Source organism: Giraffa tippelskirchi, chromosome 14 (assembly GCF_054371585.1).
Source record: "Giraffa tippelskirchi isolate mGirTip1 chromosome 14, T2T-mGirTip1v1.2.pri, whole genome shotgun sequence".
NCBI lineage: Eukaryota > Metazoa > Chordata > Mammalia > Artiodactyla > Giraffidae > Giraffa > Giraffa tippelskirchi.
This window is the reverse complement of record NC_137288.1, coordinates 50,863,310-50,885,314: the sequence shown is the minus strand read 5'-3', so window position 1 is coordinate 50,885,314 and position 22,005 is coordinate 50,863,310. Positions and strand designations below refer to the sequence as shown.

The window sequence follows — 22,005 nt, the reverse complement described above, 5'->3', positions numbered from 1 at the left end:
TGGCTTTAGCAACAGCACACTAGTCATTTGGGTCATGAATCTTCAGTTTGGGGATGGGCACTTGGCAGAGATAGCTTGTCTCTGCTCCACTGTGTCAGCTAGGTGGGATGACGAATATCTGAAGCCATGTGCACTTCCATCAACCGATGGTTGATGCTGGCTGTTGGCTGAGATTCTACCTGGTTGCTGTTGGCTGGAGCACCTCTATGTGGCCTTCCCACGTTGCCTGGCCTCCTTACACTGTGGTGGCTGGATCCATGGTGAACATCCCAAGGGAGGGGAAATCTATGTGGATATGATATTGCCTATCCTTAGAAGTCAAGCCATCCCTTCTCCCATATTCTGTTAATTGAGACCTTCCCAAATGCTTACACAAGGTCAAGGGGAAGGGAATAGAATCCATCTCTTGATGAGGGATGGCAAGGTTCTGAAGAACGTAGGAGACCAGAGATACGGTTGTGGTCATTTTGGGAAAACACAACCTTTGACTCGCTTGATGTGGCTTTTGTGAGTCAGTTCATAAATAAAATGTTTAGCACATATGAAGCAGTAAGCACATGTGCTGTTGTTATTGCAGAGCATGTAAAATGTGCTAAGGGGATTGTGTAAGTTCTTTGGTTAGAAAGACAGAGAATTCTGCAGTGCTCAGTTGTCCGTAATTTCAACATAAGGAAACCAAGGGCCGGAGGCTAACTTGCCCAGCCACCCAGTGAAAGAACCGAGGTCATGAGACCAAGGTTGTGAGTGCTTGTTATTTCAGGTCAGACTCTGGAAACTTACAGAGCTGGCAATCATGGAAATAGACCTCTAAATAATTAATTAAGACAAGAAATGAATGCTCTGCCTCTAGAGAGCCTTGGAATCAAAGATAGACCTGATTATAGAAGAAATAGCCCTTTTCTCTATCTTGTAGTGTGCTTGTGTTCAGTTGCAAAATTGGTTTTTCTGCTTTTATTTTGTGGTTGATAGGATCAGATGAAATTCTGCCCAAACTGCTAATATCACTTGTTTTGCCACATAATGCATACAAGGGAGTAGTTTTGTTAAAAATCATAATATTTGTTTAAATATCCCAAACGTGTGAAGGCTTGCCGGTCTTACACAAATATTTATAACCGTGTCCGGAGATTGTACCTGAAGTGGGCAGATGAGAAGCACATGGCACAGTCCAGGTCTTCAGGTGGCAGGAGAGGGCTGGGGTGTGTAGGGGGTGGCTCTTGTTCATTTCAGAAACCTTTTCCTCCCACCCCAGGGCCCAGCGAGCTCCAGCCCAAACCCACTCCCACAGGCTGAGATGCTGACGTTAGACTGCAGGAGGGAGTCTTGCCACCTTGGACCAGTTCTTTGCAAATAAACTTTCTCTTCTTAATGACACCTCTGTGAACATCATTATGTTGGCACAGCTTGGCCAGTGCTCGCCCTAGAAAAAGCCCATTTCCGTTGGTCTTGGCTAAGCTGATGCTTATTGAGTCATCCTCCTGGAAACGTGGGGCAAAACAGAGTCTGTCTGCTGGCTCCCAAAGGCGGATTTGACATTTTCTCAATGTAAAGTTTCAGCGGTTACAGTTACTAAAACTTCGGGCCAGTACGAGACTGAGGGGCTGCAGGCGAAGAGTAACTTACTTGCTGGGCATAGGCTGTAATGGTAGGTAGTTAATATGAATATGTTTTAATGAGAGAGGACTCGTTGGGTTGGGGGCAGGGAAAGAAATGGTGGTCTCCTCTACAGTCTGCATTGCCTGAGGTCCTGGTTGTAGGAGAAACAGCGCTACTTCCTGTAGGTAGAGGAAAAAAGGAGAAATTCACGAAATGTGCTCACTGTGCCAGGAACGCAGCAGGTGTCCAGTACAGGTCACCTAGAGGCAGCCGCAGTGGCAGCAGTATCAAAGACTGGCATAGAGCAAGTCAGGTAGGGGAAATATGAAAGAAGGCAACATGGGAAAAGTAAATGTGTAATCTAACGCTAGCTAGACTGTAAGGGAAAAGTTTTCAGTGGGCATTGGTGAAAAGTTAGATATTTAAGGTAGAACCAGGACAACGTCATAAAACTCAAAATACTGTCATATGGTTATTACTAATAAACTCCTCTTATATGACTTGGCAATGGTTTATAAGACTGCCCTGTAAAACATCCCTTCTGTTGTAAAGTCAATTGTTATAGATTCTTGATTGGATGATGTTGCCTGGTATTTCTGCAAAATTAAAAATATTGATATGGGAGACACTGATGATGAAGAGTTGGACGGTGAAGACAGCTGAGCGCCAAAGAGTTGATGCTTTTGAACTGTGGTGTTGGAGAAGACTCTTGAGAGTCCTTTCGACTGCAAGGAAATCCATCCAGTCCATCCTAAAGGAGATCAGTCCTGGGTGTTCAATGGAAGGACTGACGTTGAAGCTGAAACTCCAATACTTTGGCCACCTCATGTGAAGAGTTGGCTCATTGGAAAAGACCCTGATGCTGGGAAGGATTGGGGGCAGGAGGAGAAGGGGACGACAGAGGATGAGATGGTTGGATGGCATCACTGACTCGATGGACATGAGTTTGGGTAAACTCCGGGAGTTGATGATGGACAGGGAGCCCTGGCGTGATGCGATTCATGGGGTCACAAAGAGTCGGAAACGACTGAGTGACTGAACTGAACTGTTGCTTGCCTAGACAATAGCAACTCCTCCTTCATCTGGGTAAGAGTCCTATTTTTGTCCTGGTTTCAGCCTTTCATCCATGTGGTTCAGGTAGCCTATAACCATCTAGGCTATAATGATGGTTCTGTTCTTGTTGCCAATGATTGGTTCAGGGTAGAAAATGAAAAAGGCATCTAGTAAAAAGTTCCTAGCTCTTGGAAATAGCTACATTCTGCTTCTGGAGATTGCTTTATGAAGTTGTGATGCCTGGATCTACTGCAGCCATCCTGTGGACATGAGGGAGAGATTAGCCATCATTTTATTATTATTTTCATTGGTTTAGTTTTGCCTGGGGAGAGATGCATTCCATCATCTCTCCATTTTTTATACTGGATGAATGTATCCTGCTCTTTTTTTTTGTACATTCTGCCTGTGTTAAACCCTACTTCTTATGTCTGCTCCATAATAGTGTCTATTCCAATCCCAGAGTCTGTTTTCTCTCTTGGGCTGACTAAGTCCCACTTTCCTGGCAGTCCTCTTATAGTATATTTCAGAATGTGGCTTTTTTTCCATTTCCTATGTCTGTTCAATCTCATATACTTTTCTTCCAGAAATTTGTAAAGGTCTGTCTTCATTGATGTCCTCTGTTCCATTTTCTCTTCTTTTTGTGGTTGTGGGTTTCTTCTTTTTTACATTTTTATGCATTCGAAGGTGCTCAGGCTGATGCTTGGGGTTAGTGGATCAGTTTGGTTGTTTCTTTTGTAAATTTCTCATTATAGTTCCATCATTTATGTTTTAATATTACTCCTTTCGAGGATGAAACAGTGAGAAGTCAGCTGAAACAGTAGTTCAGCGGAGATGCCGAGGGTCAAACCCGGGACCTCATACATGCAAAGTTTGTGTTCTACCACTGAGCTATACCCCCCATGCTCATTATAGTTCATTCCTGTTTATATTGGAGTTGTCATCGATCTGCAAGACCTATTTATATATTAAGGTATCAATCCTCTTTTCCGTGTATAGCCAGTATTTTTCCTACTTTATTGCTTTTGAGAATTGTTTGTGTGTTTCTTGACATATGGAAGACTTTACTGTAGTGTAGTAAAATTTATCCATCTTCTTTATGGTTTTGTTCTTTGTTTTTATTCTTAGAAGGACTTTTTCTCCCCAATATCAGATGTATATTCCTTATTGCATTTTTCATCCTTCCTTCCTCCCTCTCTTTTTGAACTCAAATGGGTTAAATTTAACTGATAACATTTTCAGTTCATGGCACACCATCATCACTGGTCCATGCAGAGCCCTTGTGTTTTACTTTCTCTTTTCCCTTTTATCTTCTACCCTCAGTGGCATTTCTCTCTCCAACCATATACATCTACTGTAGTGCATATAGTGTATGTTCATTTTAGAAAAACATTCACTAGTTTTTATCCATCTGGAGTTAAGAGATTTAAAAAATTAAAAAAAAACCAAATCACTCAGTTTTCTGACTACCTTTCTCTAATTATTCGAACTGCCTTCTTTAACAAATATCAGGTTCCAGGTTTTCTAACCTGTTCTGTTTCTCTGTCTGTTTTGGTGCTAGGATCACACTGCCTTAATGATTACCTAATTTAAAAACATTTGAATATGTAGAAATGAAAATCACATGTAATGCTCTTCCTGTATCATTTAATTCTTCACTTTTTATTAATACGATAGACAAGGGGACCATTCTTTAATAACTAGCAGCACATTTATATATGTTAATGTAGCTCATTGCTGTCACTGTCATCTAAGCCAGTCACGTGTTACGATTTTCAGACTGTGAAAACTATCATGGTAGATGTGACTCTAGGAGCAGGAACATATTTAAAAGTAGTGCCTATGACTAATTTAAAAGGAAACAGAGGTTCACATGCTTTAGTGAACTCTGGCTTAGAGTTACTGAAGCTGTTGACTGTGATTAACATTCTCATAACCTTAAATCACACTCTATCAACTTCTAAGCAAATAATTTCAAATGTCATTTTGTGGATTGATAAAGTAGGTGCCAAGAATGAAATCTGGGTCTGACCTTTTTATCCATGCCGAGCAAACTTTTCTATCTGGAACTGATATTTATCAGCAGCTTACGTCTTTCCTGCGTGTTTATCATGAGGTTGTGGTTTATATATGGCTCTTATTCTATGGAGCATATGGAAATTGGTGGTGAGAATCAAATTTTCTGCTTTTGGACACAAAATAGTGCCTTGTTCCATGAAGCAGCCCTCGACAGTGGTTCTAGGTGCTTAATGTAGGGGAGCAGAGGAGGGAGAAGGAGGGTAGCACAGACTTTTTATGCTTCCCAGGGCAAAGCAAAAAGGGAAGAGTGGCAACTGACGAGTGCCTGAAGAATTAAATGTAGTAATTCAGAAAAACTAAAACTCTAGCATTTTATTGCAGCAAAACAGGAAAAAACAAACAAACCCACAACTGCTTTCCTTTAAGATGTGAGAATTTTAATTTCTACCAATAATTGGTAATATAATAATTGAGGGGTCTTGGTTTGGAGAAGGACTTGGCACACTTTAGGTAATTTAGGTAATTATTTAGTTCAGGGAACCTTCTCACTAATAGATGTTTGTAATCTTTCTGGATACTGTGTACATTCTAATTGATTTACTAAAAATCACATAGTTTAAAAGCCATGAAAATAATAGCTAATCACAGTAATTGCAGAGCACATTTTACAATGCTGAATATGAGAGGATTTTTAGAAAAGGAAGGTGGAACCCAGATAGGTGAAGTGAATTGTGTCAAGTTACTCAGTAGCTTCAGAGAAGGCAATGGCACCCCACTCCAGTACTCTTGCCTGGAAAATCCCATGGACGGAGGAGCCTGGTGGGCTGCAGTCCATGTGGTCGCTAGGAATCGGACACGACTGAGCGACTTCACTTTCACTTTCCCCTTTCATGCACTGGAGAGGAAATGGCAACCCACTCCAGTGTTTTTGCCTGGAGAATCCCAGGGACGGCGGAGCCCGGTGGGCTGCCGTCTATGGGGTTGCACAGAGTCAGACCCGACTGAAAGCGACTTAGCAGCAGCAGCACTCAGTAGCTTAGGAGTAGCGCTGGCTTTGCCTATCAGACCTTTATCAACGCCCAGTGTGGGTTCTGCCTTGTAGGAAATGCAGAGTGCTTTTTCTAAGAATCAACTGGCTGTCTGGAGCACTGGGTGGAGACTGAGGATTAGCCTAGGACACTTTCAATCTGTGTGTGCTCAGTGCAAAACAGTTGAGTTCATTGGATTAGAGATAATGAAGGGGAAGTTAGATAAACATTTTTCACTTGCTTTTCCTGAGTTAATTTTCTTTTGAGTGAATGAAAAATTCATTTAGTAAAATAAGTACAAGATTTTCATATATCTGAAACCACCAGTGGCTCTAAATTGTGTTGTTTTTTGTTTGTTCAGTTGCTAAGTTATGTCTGACTCTTTGCAACCCCATGAACTGCAGCACTCCAGGCTTCCTTGTCCTTCACTATCTCCCGGAGTTTGCTCAAACTCATGTCCATTGAGTCGGTGATGCCATCCAACCATCCCATCATCTGTTGCCCCCTTCTCCTCCTGCCCTCAATCTTTTTTGACATCAGAGTCTTTTCCAGTGAGTCAGCTCTTCGCATCAGGTGGCCAAAGGATTGGAGCTTCAGCTTCAGCATCAGTCACAAGCAGTGAATTACTTACTCCTCAACTTCACAGAAAGGCTTCCCTGGTGGCTCAGATGGTAAAGAATCTGCCTGCATGCTGAAGACCCAGATTTGATCACTGGCTGAGGAAGATCCCCTGGAGAAGGGAATGGCTACCCACTCCAGTATTCTTGCCTGGAGAATTCCTTGGACAGAGGAGCCTGGTGGGCTACAGTCCATGGGGTCACAAAGAGTCAGGCACGACTGAGCAGCTTTCACTTTTTCACTTTTAACTTCACAGAATTCTACTCTGTAAAGGCAAATGAACTTTGTAATAAGAGTAGGCACTAATAGGGCATATTTTTTATCTTTTTATCATCTTGCTGGGATTAGTTTTTCCCCCCACCCCCCACCCCAGGTTAACATGATTTTACATAAAATCATTTCCATGTGCATTTATTTTTTGTTTTTTTATGTGAATTTTAAATTAAAATATGAGTTGGTTTCCCCCCCCCAACCATCCTTTTCTCATCTTGCTGTAAATTTTCTACACACAGAGAATATAGTCCAAATATATTCACAAATAGAGAATATATTCCAGGTGTAATATCTGCCTGTACTATATATTCAAATGCGTATCATCTTTTCTGTTCATTTGATAGAATGACAACCTCCACCCCTTTCCCAGTTTTCTAAAAAGGCCTGATTGTTGTACAATTGGATTTTTAAAATAAACTGCCCAGTACATTATGTGACTCCCATAAGTCTACCAGATGGATCCCAAAGATACTGAGTCATATTGTTCAGCCTTCTGAACACACATATTGTTAACATTATCTGCCAGCATTTTAAAAACTCATTTGCAAATATTCTACCTGTTAATGATTCAGAGATTTAGGAGTGTATCTTCTAGTTTTCTTACTTCTTAGAATCCGTTTTAATCCATGTCTGTTAATGCCAATCAAATATTGAAAAAGGAGCTTGAAGGCTGCCAAGAAGACAACATGACTTTAACACAGAAAGAGTCTCAAGCAGGTATATGAGAAGGAGTTTTTCCATAGATTGTATTTTTAAAACATAATATAAAGTCTTCATCCTGTACCTTTCACATGCCTTTTGAAATGATTTCTGAATAACCCAAAAATTTTGTTATTGAAGCATAATATATCAGATTTAATATAAAAATCAGATTTAATTGAGGAGTGAGATACCCTGAGAGTGCCTGTGGCTTGACTGAGATATACTTGGTAGAAACTTTTCTAGGCACTGCCTGCAATTTCAATCGGAATTTAGTAATTTAGTTTTATTTTGGGGTAGCTCGTTTGCACCCTCAGCAGTACTGTTTCCCTTTCCCTTCATCTCTCCCTCCCTTCCTTTCTTCTTTTCTCTGAGTCTGATTCTTGCACCAAATGTGTGGTGCATTTGCTGTGCCCTGACTTGGGGTCTTGAGGCTGACCGCCAATGCTCCCTGAGAGCCAGAGGGAGACACATGTCTCGTGGGTCTGACAGCCGCTCCTCACATTGGGGTTTATTTTCCTTCAGTCTCTCTTCCTTCTGAACTATCACTGGAAAGAAAAAAAAAGACATAAAGCATCTGATCTTGCTTTTCACTTCCTTTTCTATTTCCAGCCACCTGTTCTTGTTTTCTAATTAACCCCAACACGGTGACAAGAGCCAAGATTCTCATGGTTCTGTAAAACGCAGAATAAAAGAAAAGCCACATCTACTAGATTGTTGCCCTAAGGGAGACTCAACATCGTATCTGAGGAAGGCCACTCTCTTATTTCTTTGTCCAATTTGTAGAGGAAGCAATGGTGACTTGCCTTCTCACTCCTCTGCTTCAAAAACGAATCAGAGGTTTCTGTGTATATTGTGTGACAGAGGGGAGGCTTGTTCCTATGAGCTCAGAAAGGCCCAAAGGTGAACTTCGAACCCCGTGCTTCTAGGCCAGGGCTCCTCCGCACAGGCTGATGGCCTCCCAGCACCTGAGTGTGAACTGATTCATTAGAGCCTGGTGTGTGCAGGGTTCAGGGGGTTGATAAACGCCTGGAGAGTCTTCATGGCAGACGCTTGGCCAATAGGAGTAAAATCACCCGGCAACATCCAATGGGCCTTTCCACACTGCCTTGCTCTGAAAAGTGTTTGAAGCCAAGCGGAGGGTGCTGAGAACTGACACAAAGGAGCCCTGTAAGGACAAGGAAGGAGGAGAGAAAGGAGAAAAACTGGCTGGTTGGAAACGAGAGAGAGAGGAAGTTGCTGTAAAATTTCCAAAGCGGCAATTGACCGGGTTAGATGTGGCCAGGAAATTGGAGCGGCCTTTCTGATATTCTCATGCCAGGGTGCTTTCTGCACGGAGGCTGGTGCCAGAAGGGCATCTCCCAGGCGCTTTCCTCCTGAGCTGGATTTTTATCACAGTGAAGCAGCAAAAGGTAGCAAAAGCGGCCAAGATCAGGGAATGAATGGAGCAGAGAGAACGGAGGAGACAGAACAGATTGGAGAACGGAACCTGGACGCCCAGGGTGGCAGTCCCTCACTGAGCAGATCCTGAGTGTCCGCTGTGGACCAGGGCTGGGCTCCGGGGTCAGGGGTGAGCAGGACAGATGAGGTCATGTCCTGGGGGCTGATGGTCTAGTGAGGAGGGACAGACCAGCAGCACAGACCACAGCACCCGCTGTCCCCAGACGGGTGGCCAGTTCATTCCTGATGGCTATTCGTTCACTCATTCCCTCTTGATGGGAGACTTTCTAAGAGCTACTCCGGAAGGAAGGCTTTTCTTCTCTGTGCTGAGGTCAGAAAGCTGAGTGGGACATTGCTGTACGGGGTCAGGTGCTCCTTTGGAGTGGGTAGAACTGGACGATGGCTAGAGGAAGAATAGTTCCACACTGTGCCCCAGCTCCTGCGCATGTTCCTCCATTAGGAATTCGTAGATAGCATCTGTCTGCTTTTCACTGCTTCCGGCATCTCTCGGCTTATATGGGAGCCAGAAGGACCCAGGGGCCATGGCACTGTTTCAGGGGATGGGGATCCCATGCCTGTAGCTCCCACTTCCTGTGGTTGGAAGACACAGTCTCACAGAACTCCTTTTCTGTTGAGATGAATAACATTCACATTCATCAGAAAACATTTCTCAGTTCATAGCCACTTTTTGTCATTGGGTTGTGCATGAGGAGATCTGTGAGATATTTTATTTTATTTATTTATTTTTTGTGTGAAATATTTTAACCTGACAGTGGAATTGTCTTCAAAAGGGTGGGAGCTGCTCCTTCAAAGAGAGTAGGAAAGATCTTACTTTATGTCAGAGCACAGTGCTCTTCTGCTTATCCTTCTCAGGCTCCCACTGTATACACCCGTCCCCCCCCCGCCCCCCCCGGACGAAGAATTACTACAGAGAGATTATTTAGGTAAAATAGCAAAATCTGATCTTGCACTGATGACTTGTCACAGCTGGGAATCTGATTCCTTCCTTAGCAGAAAATGGTGATTGTGAGGATTATGCTGTTCATCTTTAAGGAGGACAGTACAAGAGGATTTTTGTCTCTGTTTTTTAAGGATTCCTCTGAAGGCGCTCAGAGAGCGAGGACCAGCTCCTTCCTGCCTCCTTTCCTCTCTCCTTCCTTCCTCCTCTGCCTCCCTCTCCCCTTTCCATCTTGAGAAGAAAGGGAGAGTGTACTCCTAGTTTTGCCCAGGAACTCAGAACCTTTCGTTAAATATTTACGAGAGCTGGTAATTCGGTCAAGTAATTCTCATCTGAATGAAGACAGGAAATCTCTGGACTGTGTTTCTAGCTGCTCCAGAGCTCTTGGAAGGACAAACTATAAATGGCCTCATGCTTCCCTGGTAGCTCAGACTTAAAGAATCCGCCTGTAATGCGGGAGACCTGGGTTCGATCCCTGAGTTGGGAAGATCCCCTGAAGGAGGGCATCGCAACCCACTCCAGTATTCTTGTCTGGAGAACCCCATGGACAGAGGAGCCTGGCAGGCTACAGTCCATGGGGTCGGACACGAGTGAATGACTAAGCATAGCACAGAGGGTTTCTGTGATCAGAAAGCGCCGTGGATGCGCTGGTGATTCTAAGTGTGTGTGATAAAGTGAAACCACAGTCTTGTCTCAAAGGTTTCCCCTGACAACACTCACACACACGTTCACACACACATTAATATATACAGACATTTGTGTACACACCCACACCCCATCCAGGGAGCAGGGCAGACAGCTCTCTGCCTGCAGACGTTCCATCCCTGTCTGCAGCAACCCAGGAGTGGCCACGAGGGGGCAGCAGAGGCCGCAGAACCCGGCCGGCCCCGTTGGAGGGGCGGTGGGGGGAGCCGAGCCTCTAGGGGTGGAGGAATCCCCTGGAGTAGGGATCTTGCTCCCAGAGAGAGGAGAGTTCGAGTTCCCCAGCATCCCCAGGTTTGTTCTGCTTCCTGTTTGGGCCCAGTATGTCACCTTTTTGCAGAAATCCATGTGGAGATCAGAACAGCCTTTTGGGTCTCTCTGAACTCACAACCCAGTCTTGATGGAGTTATTTGCTATCCAAGTGTTCAGAACATTAAATACCTAACACATTTCCAAGGTGGCATTTTCACAAGCATTTTTTCCTGTCTCAGCTTCCTCGAGTGAAAAGCTTTTTTACCCCCCCGTGTGTGTGTGTGTGTGTGTGTGTGTCTATGACAAAAAACAAAAGCCGTCCTGCCCTGATAGGGATGTCTGCAGTTTGCAAATTTAGTGACCCAGTGGGGAAAGGCGACAGCTAGAGATGCTGCTTCTTACCACCCGCTCTGTGCGATCCAGGGAAAATCACTAATCGGATTCGGCCTCAAAAATGGGAACACTGACCTTTTCCAAAGTCCACCAAACTGGAATATATAATAGGGTTAATGTCATAGAGGCAAATGACACTTAGGTTCTTAGGGGAAAAAACAGTGTACATTTTTATCAGAAGGATATTCCTAAGGTCCTTGGAAGCATGGTTTTGACGGATATAAATAGGGAATTGAGACCAGTTATTAACCAACCACCTTGCACTCGAGGTCCTCTGATGACTTCCGGTGGGCGGGGGAGGTGCCCGGTGGAACAGCAGGATCTGAGGGGAGGGGGCGAACGCAAGGGCTCAGGGCCGCCTTCCGAGGCCAGCCGCATGGGGTGGGCGGGGTCTCTCCCGAAACTGACCGCAGGGATGGATGCCTGACTGCGTGTCGGGGGGTGAGGGGTGGGTTACTGTTCAGGGTGGAAAGACGCTGAAGACAGATTTAGTCACATCTGGATTTCTTGATTTCAGCGTGTTTATATTGGGTGTTTTGAGTTTCAAGCTAATTAAATCGATTCATCATCTTTTGAGAAATACCAAAACGATTTGGTAAATGCTAAGTAGGCTAGCGGACGTTTACATCATTTAACGCAAGGCGTAGGCCACCTGCAACGTGTAGGTGATTCATTTAATTTCAAGTAAGTTTCACCTATGTAAGTAAATGGCGAAGCTGAGGGTTTCAGTTGCGGCTCAGCCTTCTGCTGTGTTTGTGCTGTGGGTGTCTAGCCAGAAACTTGTTGCCTAGACCCTTGTCAAGGAGCTTTTCCCCCGTATGTTTTCTTTTAGAATTGTATGGTTTCAGGTCTTATATCTAAGTCTTTAATCCATTTTGAGTTAATTATTGTGAGTGGTATGAGATAGGGCCTTCTTTTACATATGAATATCCGATTTTTCCAGCACCATTTAAAAAAAAAATTTATTTTCTCAACGTTTTTTGTGTTGGGTTATAGCTGGTTAACAATGTTGTGACAATGTCAGGTGAACGATGAAGGGACTCAGCGATACATATACAGGTACCCATTCTCCCCAGAACTCCCCTCCCATCCAGGCTGCCACCTAACACTGAGCAGAGCTCCCTGTGCTGTACGGGAGGTCCTGGTTGCTGACCCATTTTGAATATAGCAGTGTGAACATGACCTTCCCAAAGTCCTTAACTGTCCCTTCCCCCAGCAACCGTAAGTTCATTTTCTATGTGAGTTTCTTTCTGTTCTGTAGGTAAGTTCATTTGTATAATTTCTTTTGAGATTCCACATATAAGGGATGTCATACGATATTTCCCCTCTGTCTGACTGACTTCACTCAGTGTGACACTCCCTGGGTCCATCCATGTCTCCAGCACCATTTATTGAAGAGCCTGTCTTTTATCTGTTGAGTATTCTTTGCTCCACTGTCAAGTATTAGTTGACCATATATGCATGGGTTTATTCTGGGCTCTCTCTTCTGTTCCACTGGTCTACGTGTCTGTTTTTATGCCAGCACCATATGGTTTTGATTACTGTAGTGTTTATAAAATAGCTTGAATCAGGAAATGTGATCCCCGCCCCCCCACTGCTTTATTCTTCTTTCTCAGAACTTCTTTGGCTGTTTGGAGTCTTTTGTGGTTCTGTATATAACTTCTTGTTTCGCTTTTCCTCTCTTAATGCTCTGAGTGGCTTTTACCCTCGTATTCATCCTTCTCTTTCTCTGTTTGAGCTTGTTGCACCTCTTTTTGTCCCACATGCTCTGCCACAGGTAGAAATTCCAGACCCAGAGCAAAGTGGTGATGAGGGCAGTTAAGGTTAAACCTGCTTTGCAAGTCCCCAAAGGGATCCCCCAGACACAGCATCTCACAGACTGCCTCTGACTTCTTAATCAATTTTTCTTCATAATGGATGAGCGAGGGGAAGACGATTTAGGTTGGATGTTAGGTCACAGCTAAATTCAGAGTAGATTTTCTTTTCTCTCTCTGTCTCTTGTTAAGAACTCATCCTACTCCTACCCTTAGAGCCTTCCATCCTCCACCCAAAGAGTAAAAAGTCACTTCACACTAGGGACATTTGAGAATTCACACAGATCTGGTTTGGCTGAGATACTTTTTCTAGGAGCATCCCTGGACCTTTTGTACTTCGTTGTTTGCCCAGGCACTTATGCTGTTTGGTGGTCAAAGGCCAATCTCCCTGAGGGTCAGTTGGGACCTGCTGCCAGTGTACATCTTCTTGCTTTTCACTTTAGCCTTACTGTTGCGTGGAAGTCATCACTTCTTTGTTTTAGCAATAGAATCTCCCTGAGTCATAAGCTGGGCACATGGCTATCTGGTTGGTGGCTGTATTTGTGGTCTTCTGTGTGGTAAGTGTGGCCACACGGCTCCATTTCTCCCAGTAAAATGTGAGCAGAGTGATGTTCTCAGGGTCTGCAACAATTTCTCCAAAGGAAATGCCCTGCCCTTCCTTTTCTCTTTGGCTTCCTTCCAGCCGCAGAGGGGGTCTGCATTAATAAGCTCCACTCATGCAATACTTTGGCCACTTGATGTGAAGAGCCAACTCATTGGAAAAGACTCTGATGCTGGGAAAGATTGAGGGGAGGAGGAGAAGGGGGTGACCAAGGATGAGATGGTTGGATGGCATCACTGACTCAATGGACATGAGTTTGAGCGAACTCCGGGAGATAGTGAAGGAGAGGGGAGCCTGGCGTGCTGCAGTCCCTGGGATCGCAGGGAGTAGGACACGACTGAGCGACCGAACAGCAACATGCAGCTGAGGGCGATGCAGTCAGAAGTGACAGAGCAATGAGATAGAAGGAGGCAGGCTCTTGCGAGAACCTGGAGGAGCAGAGCCACCAGAGGATGCTGGGAGGATGGGAGTAGAAGTTGGGCGCATCACTGGGGCAGACCTCTGGAGATTCTGCTGGAATGGGAGACAGAGAGACAAGAGTGGTATGTGTTAGGTGCTCAGTCGTGCCCAACTCTTTGTGACCCCATGGATTGTAGCCCACTGGGCTCCTCTGTCCATGGAATTCTCCAGGCAAGAATACTGGAATGGGTTGCCATTTCCTTCTCCAAGGAACCTTCCTGGCCCAGGTTTTAAACCCAAGTCTCCTGCATTGCAGGCAGATTCTTTACTGTTGGAGCCACCAGGGAAGCCCCTGCTGTGCAGGGCTCCCTGCAACTAACGTGGTGGGCCCCTCTACAGATCTTATTTATTAGCCTCTTTTTTCCTACTAGGCCTGGCCTGTTTAACACCCCACCCCCCACCCCCAATTAACCTTGTGCTTTTCCCCTCCCTTTCTGTTCTCGGCCAGGTGAGAAGCCTGGAAGTGAGCCTGAAGAGGCGAAGCTGCAGACCACCAGCAGACAGATCGTGCAGAATGCCATCCTGCGGGCCGTGCAGCAGGTCTCCCGGGAGAGCCAGAGCCGGAGGAGGGACGCCAGGGCCAGCGACACCGCCCGGGGCAGTCTCCAGCCGGGCGCAGGGGAATTAACCAAGAAGCACAAGAAGTAACCCGGGGCTCTTATCACATGCTTGGTTTCCAGCCCTTTTTTAAGTGTAGGATGCGTCACCAAAAACGTTGCCAGTAAAGCAAACTGAAGATTCATTCACACCTAGCAGTAGGATGAATTTGAGCTAGCCCTTGGCCGAGGGGCACTGTCCTGGAAAGTGCATTAGACAACTCTGTTTATATTAATGCAGTGCCTCTGAAATAGGCAGGCAGACAAGACACTGCCATTACAGATGTAGCTTTGCAGCACAATTCATTTCTAAAGTTCTTTAAAAAAAAAAAAAATGGTTCTGTCTTGTTTGTTTATTTGGCCTTGTATGCATTCTTCCTGTAACTTAACCTGCCGGTTCTTTCTGCTGAAACACCGAGTACCCTACTGTGATTTTTACAATATTTAAACAAGGCTTGCTGGAAAGGTGAGGGAAGGGCTTTGCAGTCCTCCTCAAATATGGAGCTGAAGGCTTTAATAAAGTGGGTTCAGGTCCAAGATCATATTAAGAAAAGACAAATCTAAGTCCCTCAGGATCTTATCAAGACATGTATTTATATTATTTTGTAAAAAAAAAGAGGAAGAATTGAGATTTTCAAGAACTCAGTCTCAATTTTCTCAATTGTTTGGTAGTTAATATTTTCTCCCTGTGCAGAAAGCCTTGCAAAACACTACAGATTTCTCTTTCTATTTCACAATGAAAGTAAGACAGGTGAACCTAAGTGCACGAGTGAAGAGCAGCTGGAATTGTAGATTCCATCCTGAGATGCCCTGGGGTCTGATTATGGGATGCGGGGTCCTCAGAAGGAGCTCTGAGGCCTTATAAATGCCGTGTGGCCGTCAGACTATGCATAAACACTAGTAATTTGCAAATAGGAGCTTTTCTTTTCCCATCCACAAATTAGATTTTTGTTTTTTGAGACTATGAATATCATACCTATCTGGAACAAATGACATATAAAATGGGAAAAATCATTTTCTCAACTCTCTGAAATGTGAAAATACAGTGGGATCAACAAAGCGACCGTGTTGTGAATGCAGTCATGGGAATGTATGTGTGCAAATGAATAAAGCCACCTGTGTTGCAACAGAATGACTTCTGCTCCCCTTCCACGTGGGGGCCCTACAGCCTTCTGTGTCTTGCAGTCCTATTTCCTGGGCTCCCCAACAGTTACTGAGTTGGTGCTACCGCAAACAGAGGAAGAGTCTGACCTTTGTTAGAAACTTTTGGGCTTCCGAGTGTCAGTGTCTACATCTGACGGTTTTTTAAAATGCAAAGTACCAGAGAATGAAGTGTGACTGATATTGACAGACTTCTAAAATCCCACTATTTACACTTTCCAGAATGGATACTGTTGAGAAATGAATGAGAACAGCATCTCGTCAGTTCTGTTAGACGCTCTCACACCATGTGGAATGTGATGGAATAAATTCACAGGGAGAATGATTAGGGAGGGAGTGGAGGGGTTAACCTTTCTTTAAATGTGGTTTATTCATAATTTTCTGTAATACTCATGACAATTGAAGAACAAGTTTAAGTCGAAGTCATATAATGGATGGGATATAATTGTATAACTTAGATAATAGGAATGAAGGTATTAAGGGAAATGATTGAAAAAATAAATCCAGTGCTTGTAGTTTGCAAGTGATCCGGCCCTCTATCTACTGAGATGTCTGGATAGAACCAGCCTTGGGTTTAGCTGCCAGATGGTAGAAACCCATAAACATGCTCTCTTTCCTCTCTGGTGTGTCTGTACTAATATACTGGGGGATCTTGGAGAATCTCTGATTAACCTCTGTATCTAAATATTATTTATAAATAAAATATACCCAGCTTTGAAACACATTGTCATTTTAAGCCAAGTTTTCTTCGCCCTACTGTTTGGCTCCTTTCATATGGGTCCATGAGGTATGCTGTGGGATGCGGGTTCCTGAGGCGTGAGCAGAAAAGCTTGTGTGTGCTAAGAAGTGGCCTTTTGATCTCAGGAAGTGAAGGTAAGTAGGTTTGGAAGCCAGGTGTCTTTCATGGTCTTTCTGAGATGGAAAGTCTACAGCAAGGAACAGAGATACTGATATGTTCTTGGAAGGAGAAAAGAAAGTTTATCTGTCGCTGCACTTGACAGGTAGGTGCCATATTAGCAGAATCCTAAGGAAGTGGTAACCACTCCAGTATTCTTGTCTGGAGAGTCTCATGGACAGAGGAGCCTGGTGGACTACAGTCCTTGGGGTTGCAAAGAGTTGGACACAACTGAGTGACTGAACACACAAGAAAACTCAGCCATAAAAATAAATGCATCTGATGAACTCCTTATATCTGTCTCAGTATAAAGTTATGAGGTTTTAAAGGAGCCAACAGAACTTGATTTGGAGGTGGCCTTCCCCTTGGTAGTGATCACAAGCCAGCACAAAGCTTTTGGTCCTAGGAATTAGCTGTGTATGTGTGCTCAGTCATGTCTTGACTCTCTGCGACCCCATGGACTGCAGCCCACCAGGCTCCTCTCTCCATGGGATTTTCCAGGCAAGAATACTGGAATTAGTGGGAACATGTATTTCATGCCCTTTACCTTCCTGGCTTAATAGATGGTAAAACGCACATGAACCTCCCAACTCCGTGTGTTCAGCTCTTTGTCTTGGGCTTTGCCTGTCCCTGGGGTGGAACTGGAGAGAAATTCTTTTTGCTGCTTTGTTTTTCTGCAGTCACCCACCCACCATAAACAACACTGTAAAGAGAACTTACTGCTTCATCTTTGTTTCTCTTTTTTCTCCTTTAATTGCTTTAGCCTTCATTTATGGCATGGTTTCTGGTTACAAGTAAATGAATCGGCCATTTAAAACTAATCTTTGAAACTGCGCCACTTTGGCTATTTTCAGGGTTTAAGGTCTATAAAAAATTACTATTAAAAAGCTACAAAAAAGGAAGGAATTTTACATTTATCCACAGTAACAACTATTCTAACTAAAAAGTAGTAGAGAATGAAATCTCTGAAAAATCTGGTAACTAGTTTAGCAACTCTAGGACCCAAACTGTTGTAAAAACTAAATACCTCAGTTGGAGTAATTCTTCAGTTTATGTAAAGAGAAAGTAGAAAATACAATCATACTGTTGGCTCTCTTGAGTGTGAGAAAGTTTTCAGAAATATGTGACTACACGTTAATTCATGTGTGTCATCACAACTTCACAATCAAGTTGTAGCCAGGAAGATTTTATTCTCCTTTTGCAGAGAAAGTCTCACTGAATCTCAGAGAGGGTAAGTATGAAAAGTGAGTAGTACTATTGGGCATAAGAATACATGCAACGGGCTTCCCAGGTGGCTCAGTGGTAAAGAATCCACCTACCAATGCTGGAATCCCAAGAGATGGAGTTTGATCTCTGTGTTGGGAAGATTCCCTGGAAGAGGAAATGGCAACTTGCTCCATTATTCTTTCTTTTTTTTTTTTTACAGGTAAGAATACTGGGGTGGGCTGCCATTTCCTTCTCTAGGGGATATTCCCAGCCCAGGGACTGAACCCTGTCTCCTACGTCTCCTGCATTGGCAGGAGGATTCTTTACCACTAAGCCACCTGGGAAGCCCTCTGCCTAATCCCCCCTTCAGTAGTCTGGAGAATCCCATTAACAGAGGAACCTGGCAGGCTATAATCCGTAGGGTCACAAAGAATTGGACACAACTCAGCACACGCCTACATCCATCACTGTTCTTTGTGTGGGCATGTGCATAGCTGGGGAACTTAAGAATACAAATTTCAGGGATACTTATGTTAAGATGGACCAATCAAACTGCCTTACAGAATAAGAAATGTAAGACAATGTAAAGGGCCAGCAAAAACCATCATCAGGAGTAAAAGAATGCCGTCACCCATGAAAAGTGGCAGCAAAGAAAAGAAACAGGAGACCCCAGAGGGAACAAAGCAGAAAGTCACAACAGAGCATGGGAAGTGACTCCTTTCCCCTCTGCTCCTCAGAAGCCACAGAATCCTGACCCACATGTGGAGAAAGGTGGATGAGGAAGTGTCTTGATTGTCTTCTGGCTCCAGTGTAGGGTAGAAATGGGTGAAACAGGAAACAGGACTCCTTTCAGAGACATGACAATCTGGTCTTACAGAAATGAAAACAGACAGGGAGACAGAAAGGAAACAAAACACATGTTTAGAAATCGCATCATTTTCTAGGGAAATGGATACATATACTCAACAGTGATATTTCCAAGAATCAAAAATTGTTGAAAATCCTAGGCTGAGAGCTAGTCCTTTACAGGGGTAGAACTTGGAGCTGGTGTCAGACTCCTTCAGAGAAGTGTGTGACGTCCTAAGGCAAGAGAGAAAGGCTCTGGAGAAGCTCTGAAGGATGGAAAGTGTGAAGAAAGGATGTTATTCCCAGCCAGGATGTCACTCAAGGACAAAGGCTATCATAAAAAAAATGGTCTTTTTGAAAGACCATTCAAAGACCTTCTTTGAAAACCTACTTGGCCGGAAACTTCAGCCAACTAAAAAGATAAAGAATCTAGGTTGTTGACCATAAAGAAAGCTGAGTGCCGAAGAATTGATTTCTTTTGAACTATGGTACTGGAAAAGACTCTTGAGAGTCCCCCTTGGACTGCAAGGAGATCAGTCCTAAAGGAAATCAGTCCTGAATATTCATTCAGGATGCTGAAGCTGAAGCTCCAATTCTTTGGCCACCTGATTCGAGGAACTAATTCATTTGGAAAGACCCTGATGCTGGGAAAGATTAAAGGCAGGAGGAGAAGGGGATGACAGAGGATGAGATGGTTGGATGGCACGACTCAATGGACATGAGTTTGAGCAAGCTGCGGGAGTTGGTGATGGACAAGAAAGCCTGGTGGGCTGCAGTCCATGGGGTCACTACTGAGTGGCTGAACTGAGCTGAACTGATCTGAGATTGTTGGGAAGCTGTAGTATAATGATTGGTGAGGAGCAATGCGTGCATGCTAAATCACCTCAGTCATGTTTGACTCAGCGACTGTATGGGCAGTAGTCTGCCAGGCTCCTCTGTCTATGGGATTCTCTAGGCAAGAATACTGGAGTGGGTTGCCATGCGCCCCTCCAGGGAATCTTCCCAACCCAGGGATTGAACCTATGACTTCTGCATTGCAGGTGGATTCTTTACCGCTGAGCCACCGGGGAAGCCCAGTGAGGAGCAGTGCTTTCACTTAAATATCAAGTGAACATGATGTAATTGCAAAAATTGGGCTAATGAAAAGATTGTGAGTTGTTCTATCTTGACAAAATAAAAACGTAACTTACAAAAATCAGGAGATGGGGCTGGGGACATGACATTGTGCTAATGACTTCATCTATTAGAGAAAGACAATTTATCTCATCTTAACTTGAATGATTTAGTTTTAAAAAAACCCAAAGATTCCAATCCCTTAACTGATTTCATAAATTTCCTTAAGCCTCAAGGAATGCATTAGAAAATAATATGATAAAGGTTTATTTAAAGTGTAGAGATTCCTTTAGCTTCCATTTTGTTTTTTTTTCTTTCATGAAATTAAAAATGAATGAAGTTACATATATAAATTCCCTGGATACTAGGCATGACCACTGTTTGCTCATGCTTCCACTGAAAGTGATCACTAGACTCTTACAACTCTTGCAGCCCTGAAGATCTGGAGTCATCGTCCCATTGGGTAAAACAATTCTGTTGATTATTACACCTGGATCACAGATGGTCCATGGTTCAAAGTAATAACAGAAGAGATAGCTTTATTCACATACTGCTTTTTTTTAAAATTTTCTTGTTCTCTTTTCTTATTGAAGTATAGTAATAGTTGATTTATAATGTTGGTTAGTTTCAGGTACACAGCAAGTGATCCGGTTATATATATATAATTAATATACTATGTATAATTAATATAACAGTATTATAATTATATAATATTATAAAATATGCTGTTGTATTATTAAATATAACATATAATATAGTTATATTATTAAAATATATGGTAAAATATACAATATTTTATAAAATATTTTATAGAGTATAATTTTTATTTTATATAATAAAAATATTATAAAATATAACAACAATATATATTATATATAATTAATATTATATCTAAGCCACCAGGGAAGTATATATATATATGTATGTATTATAATACATATATATGTACATATATATATACACATACATACTGCTGCTGCTGCTAAGTCGCTTAAGTCGTGTCCGACTCTGTGCGACCCCATAGATGGCAGCCCATCAGGCTCTGCTGTCCCTGGGATTCTCCAGGCAAGAACACTGGAGTGGGTTGCCATTTCCTTCTCCAATTCATGAAAGTGAAAAGTGAAAGTGAAGTCGCTCAGTTGTGTCCGACTCTTCATGACCCCATGGACTGCAGCCCACCAGGCTCCTCCGTCCATGGGATTCTCCAGGCAAGAGTACTGGAGTGGGGTGCCATTGCTTTCTCCGATATACATACATACATAAATATATATACTTCCCTGGTGGCTTAGATGGTAAGAAACTGCCTGCAATGCAGGAGACCTGGGTTCAACCCCTGGGTCGGGAAGATCCCCTGAGAAGGGAATGGCTACCCACTCCAGTATTCTTGCCTAGAGAATTCCATGGACAGAGGAGCCTGGTGGGCTAGAGAATACATATGTATGTATTTTCTTTTTCAGATTCTTTTCCCTTATAGGTTATTACAAGATGTCAAATATAATTCTCTGTGCTCTACAGTAGGACCTTGTTGGTTATCTATTTTATATTCAGTGTATATGTTAATCCCAAACCTCAACTTGTCCCTGCCTCACCCCTTTCCCCTTTGGTAACTGTCAGTTTGTTTTCTGTCTGTGGGTCTGTTTCTGCTTTGTAAATAAGTTCATTTGTATCTTTTTTTTAAGATTTCACATATAGGTCATATGATGTTTTTCTGTCTGGCTTACTTCACTTAGTATGATAATCTGTAGGTCCATCTATGTTGCTGTAAATGGCATTATTTTGTTCTTTTTTATGCTGAGTAATATTCCATTGTATAAACACCACATCTTTATCCAGTCATCTGTTCATGAACATTTAGGTTGTTTTCATGTTTTGGCTATTGTATGTAAATAGTGCTCTTATGAACATTGGGATGCATGTATCTTTTCTAATTATAGTTTCCTCTGGATATATGCCCAATAGTGGGGTTGCAGGATCATATGGTAGTTCTATTTTTAGTTTTTTAAGGAACCCCCATACTGTTCTCCATAGTGGCCGAACCAATTTACATTCCCACCGACAGTGTAGGAGAATTCCTTTTTCTCCACACCCTCTCCAGCATTTGTTATTTGTAGACTTTTTGAGGATGACCATTCTGACCAGAGTGAGGTGGTACCTCATCATCATTTTGATTTGCATTTCTCTAATAATTAGCTATGTTGAATATCTTTTCCTTTGCCTGTTGGCCATCTGAATTCACATACTGCTTTTCAATTTTTAAAGTAAAAAATGTGCCTTGTGTGTATGCTC

At 43.2% G+C, this 22,005-nt stretch overlaps 1 protein-coding gene across 8 annotated transcripts in view; it reads left to right on the top strand.

Moving 5' to 3' along the window:
* Positions 1-16,383, top strand: part of LOC145534699 (uncharacterized) — a 47,289-nt gene extending 30,906 nt beyond the window's left edge. For all 8 annotated transcript variants that reach the window (XR_014074891.1, XR_014074890.1, XR_014074888.1 and 5 more), the window contains exon 3: positions 14,351-16,383. The gene's annotated coding sequence lies outside the window, so the exon portion shown is untranslated. The remainder of the gene's footprint in view (positions 1-14,350) is intronic.
* Positions 16,384-22,005: the final 5,622 nt, after the last annotated feature.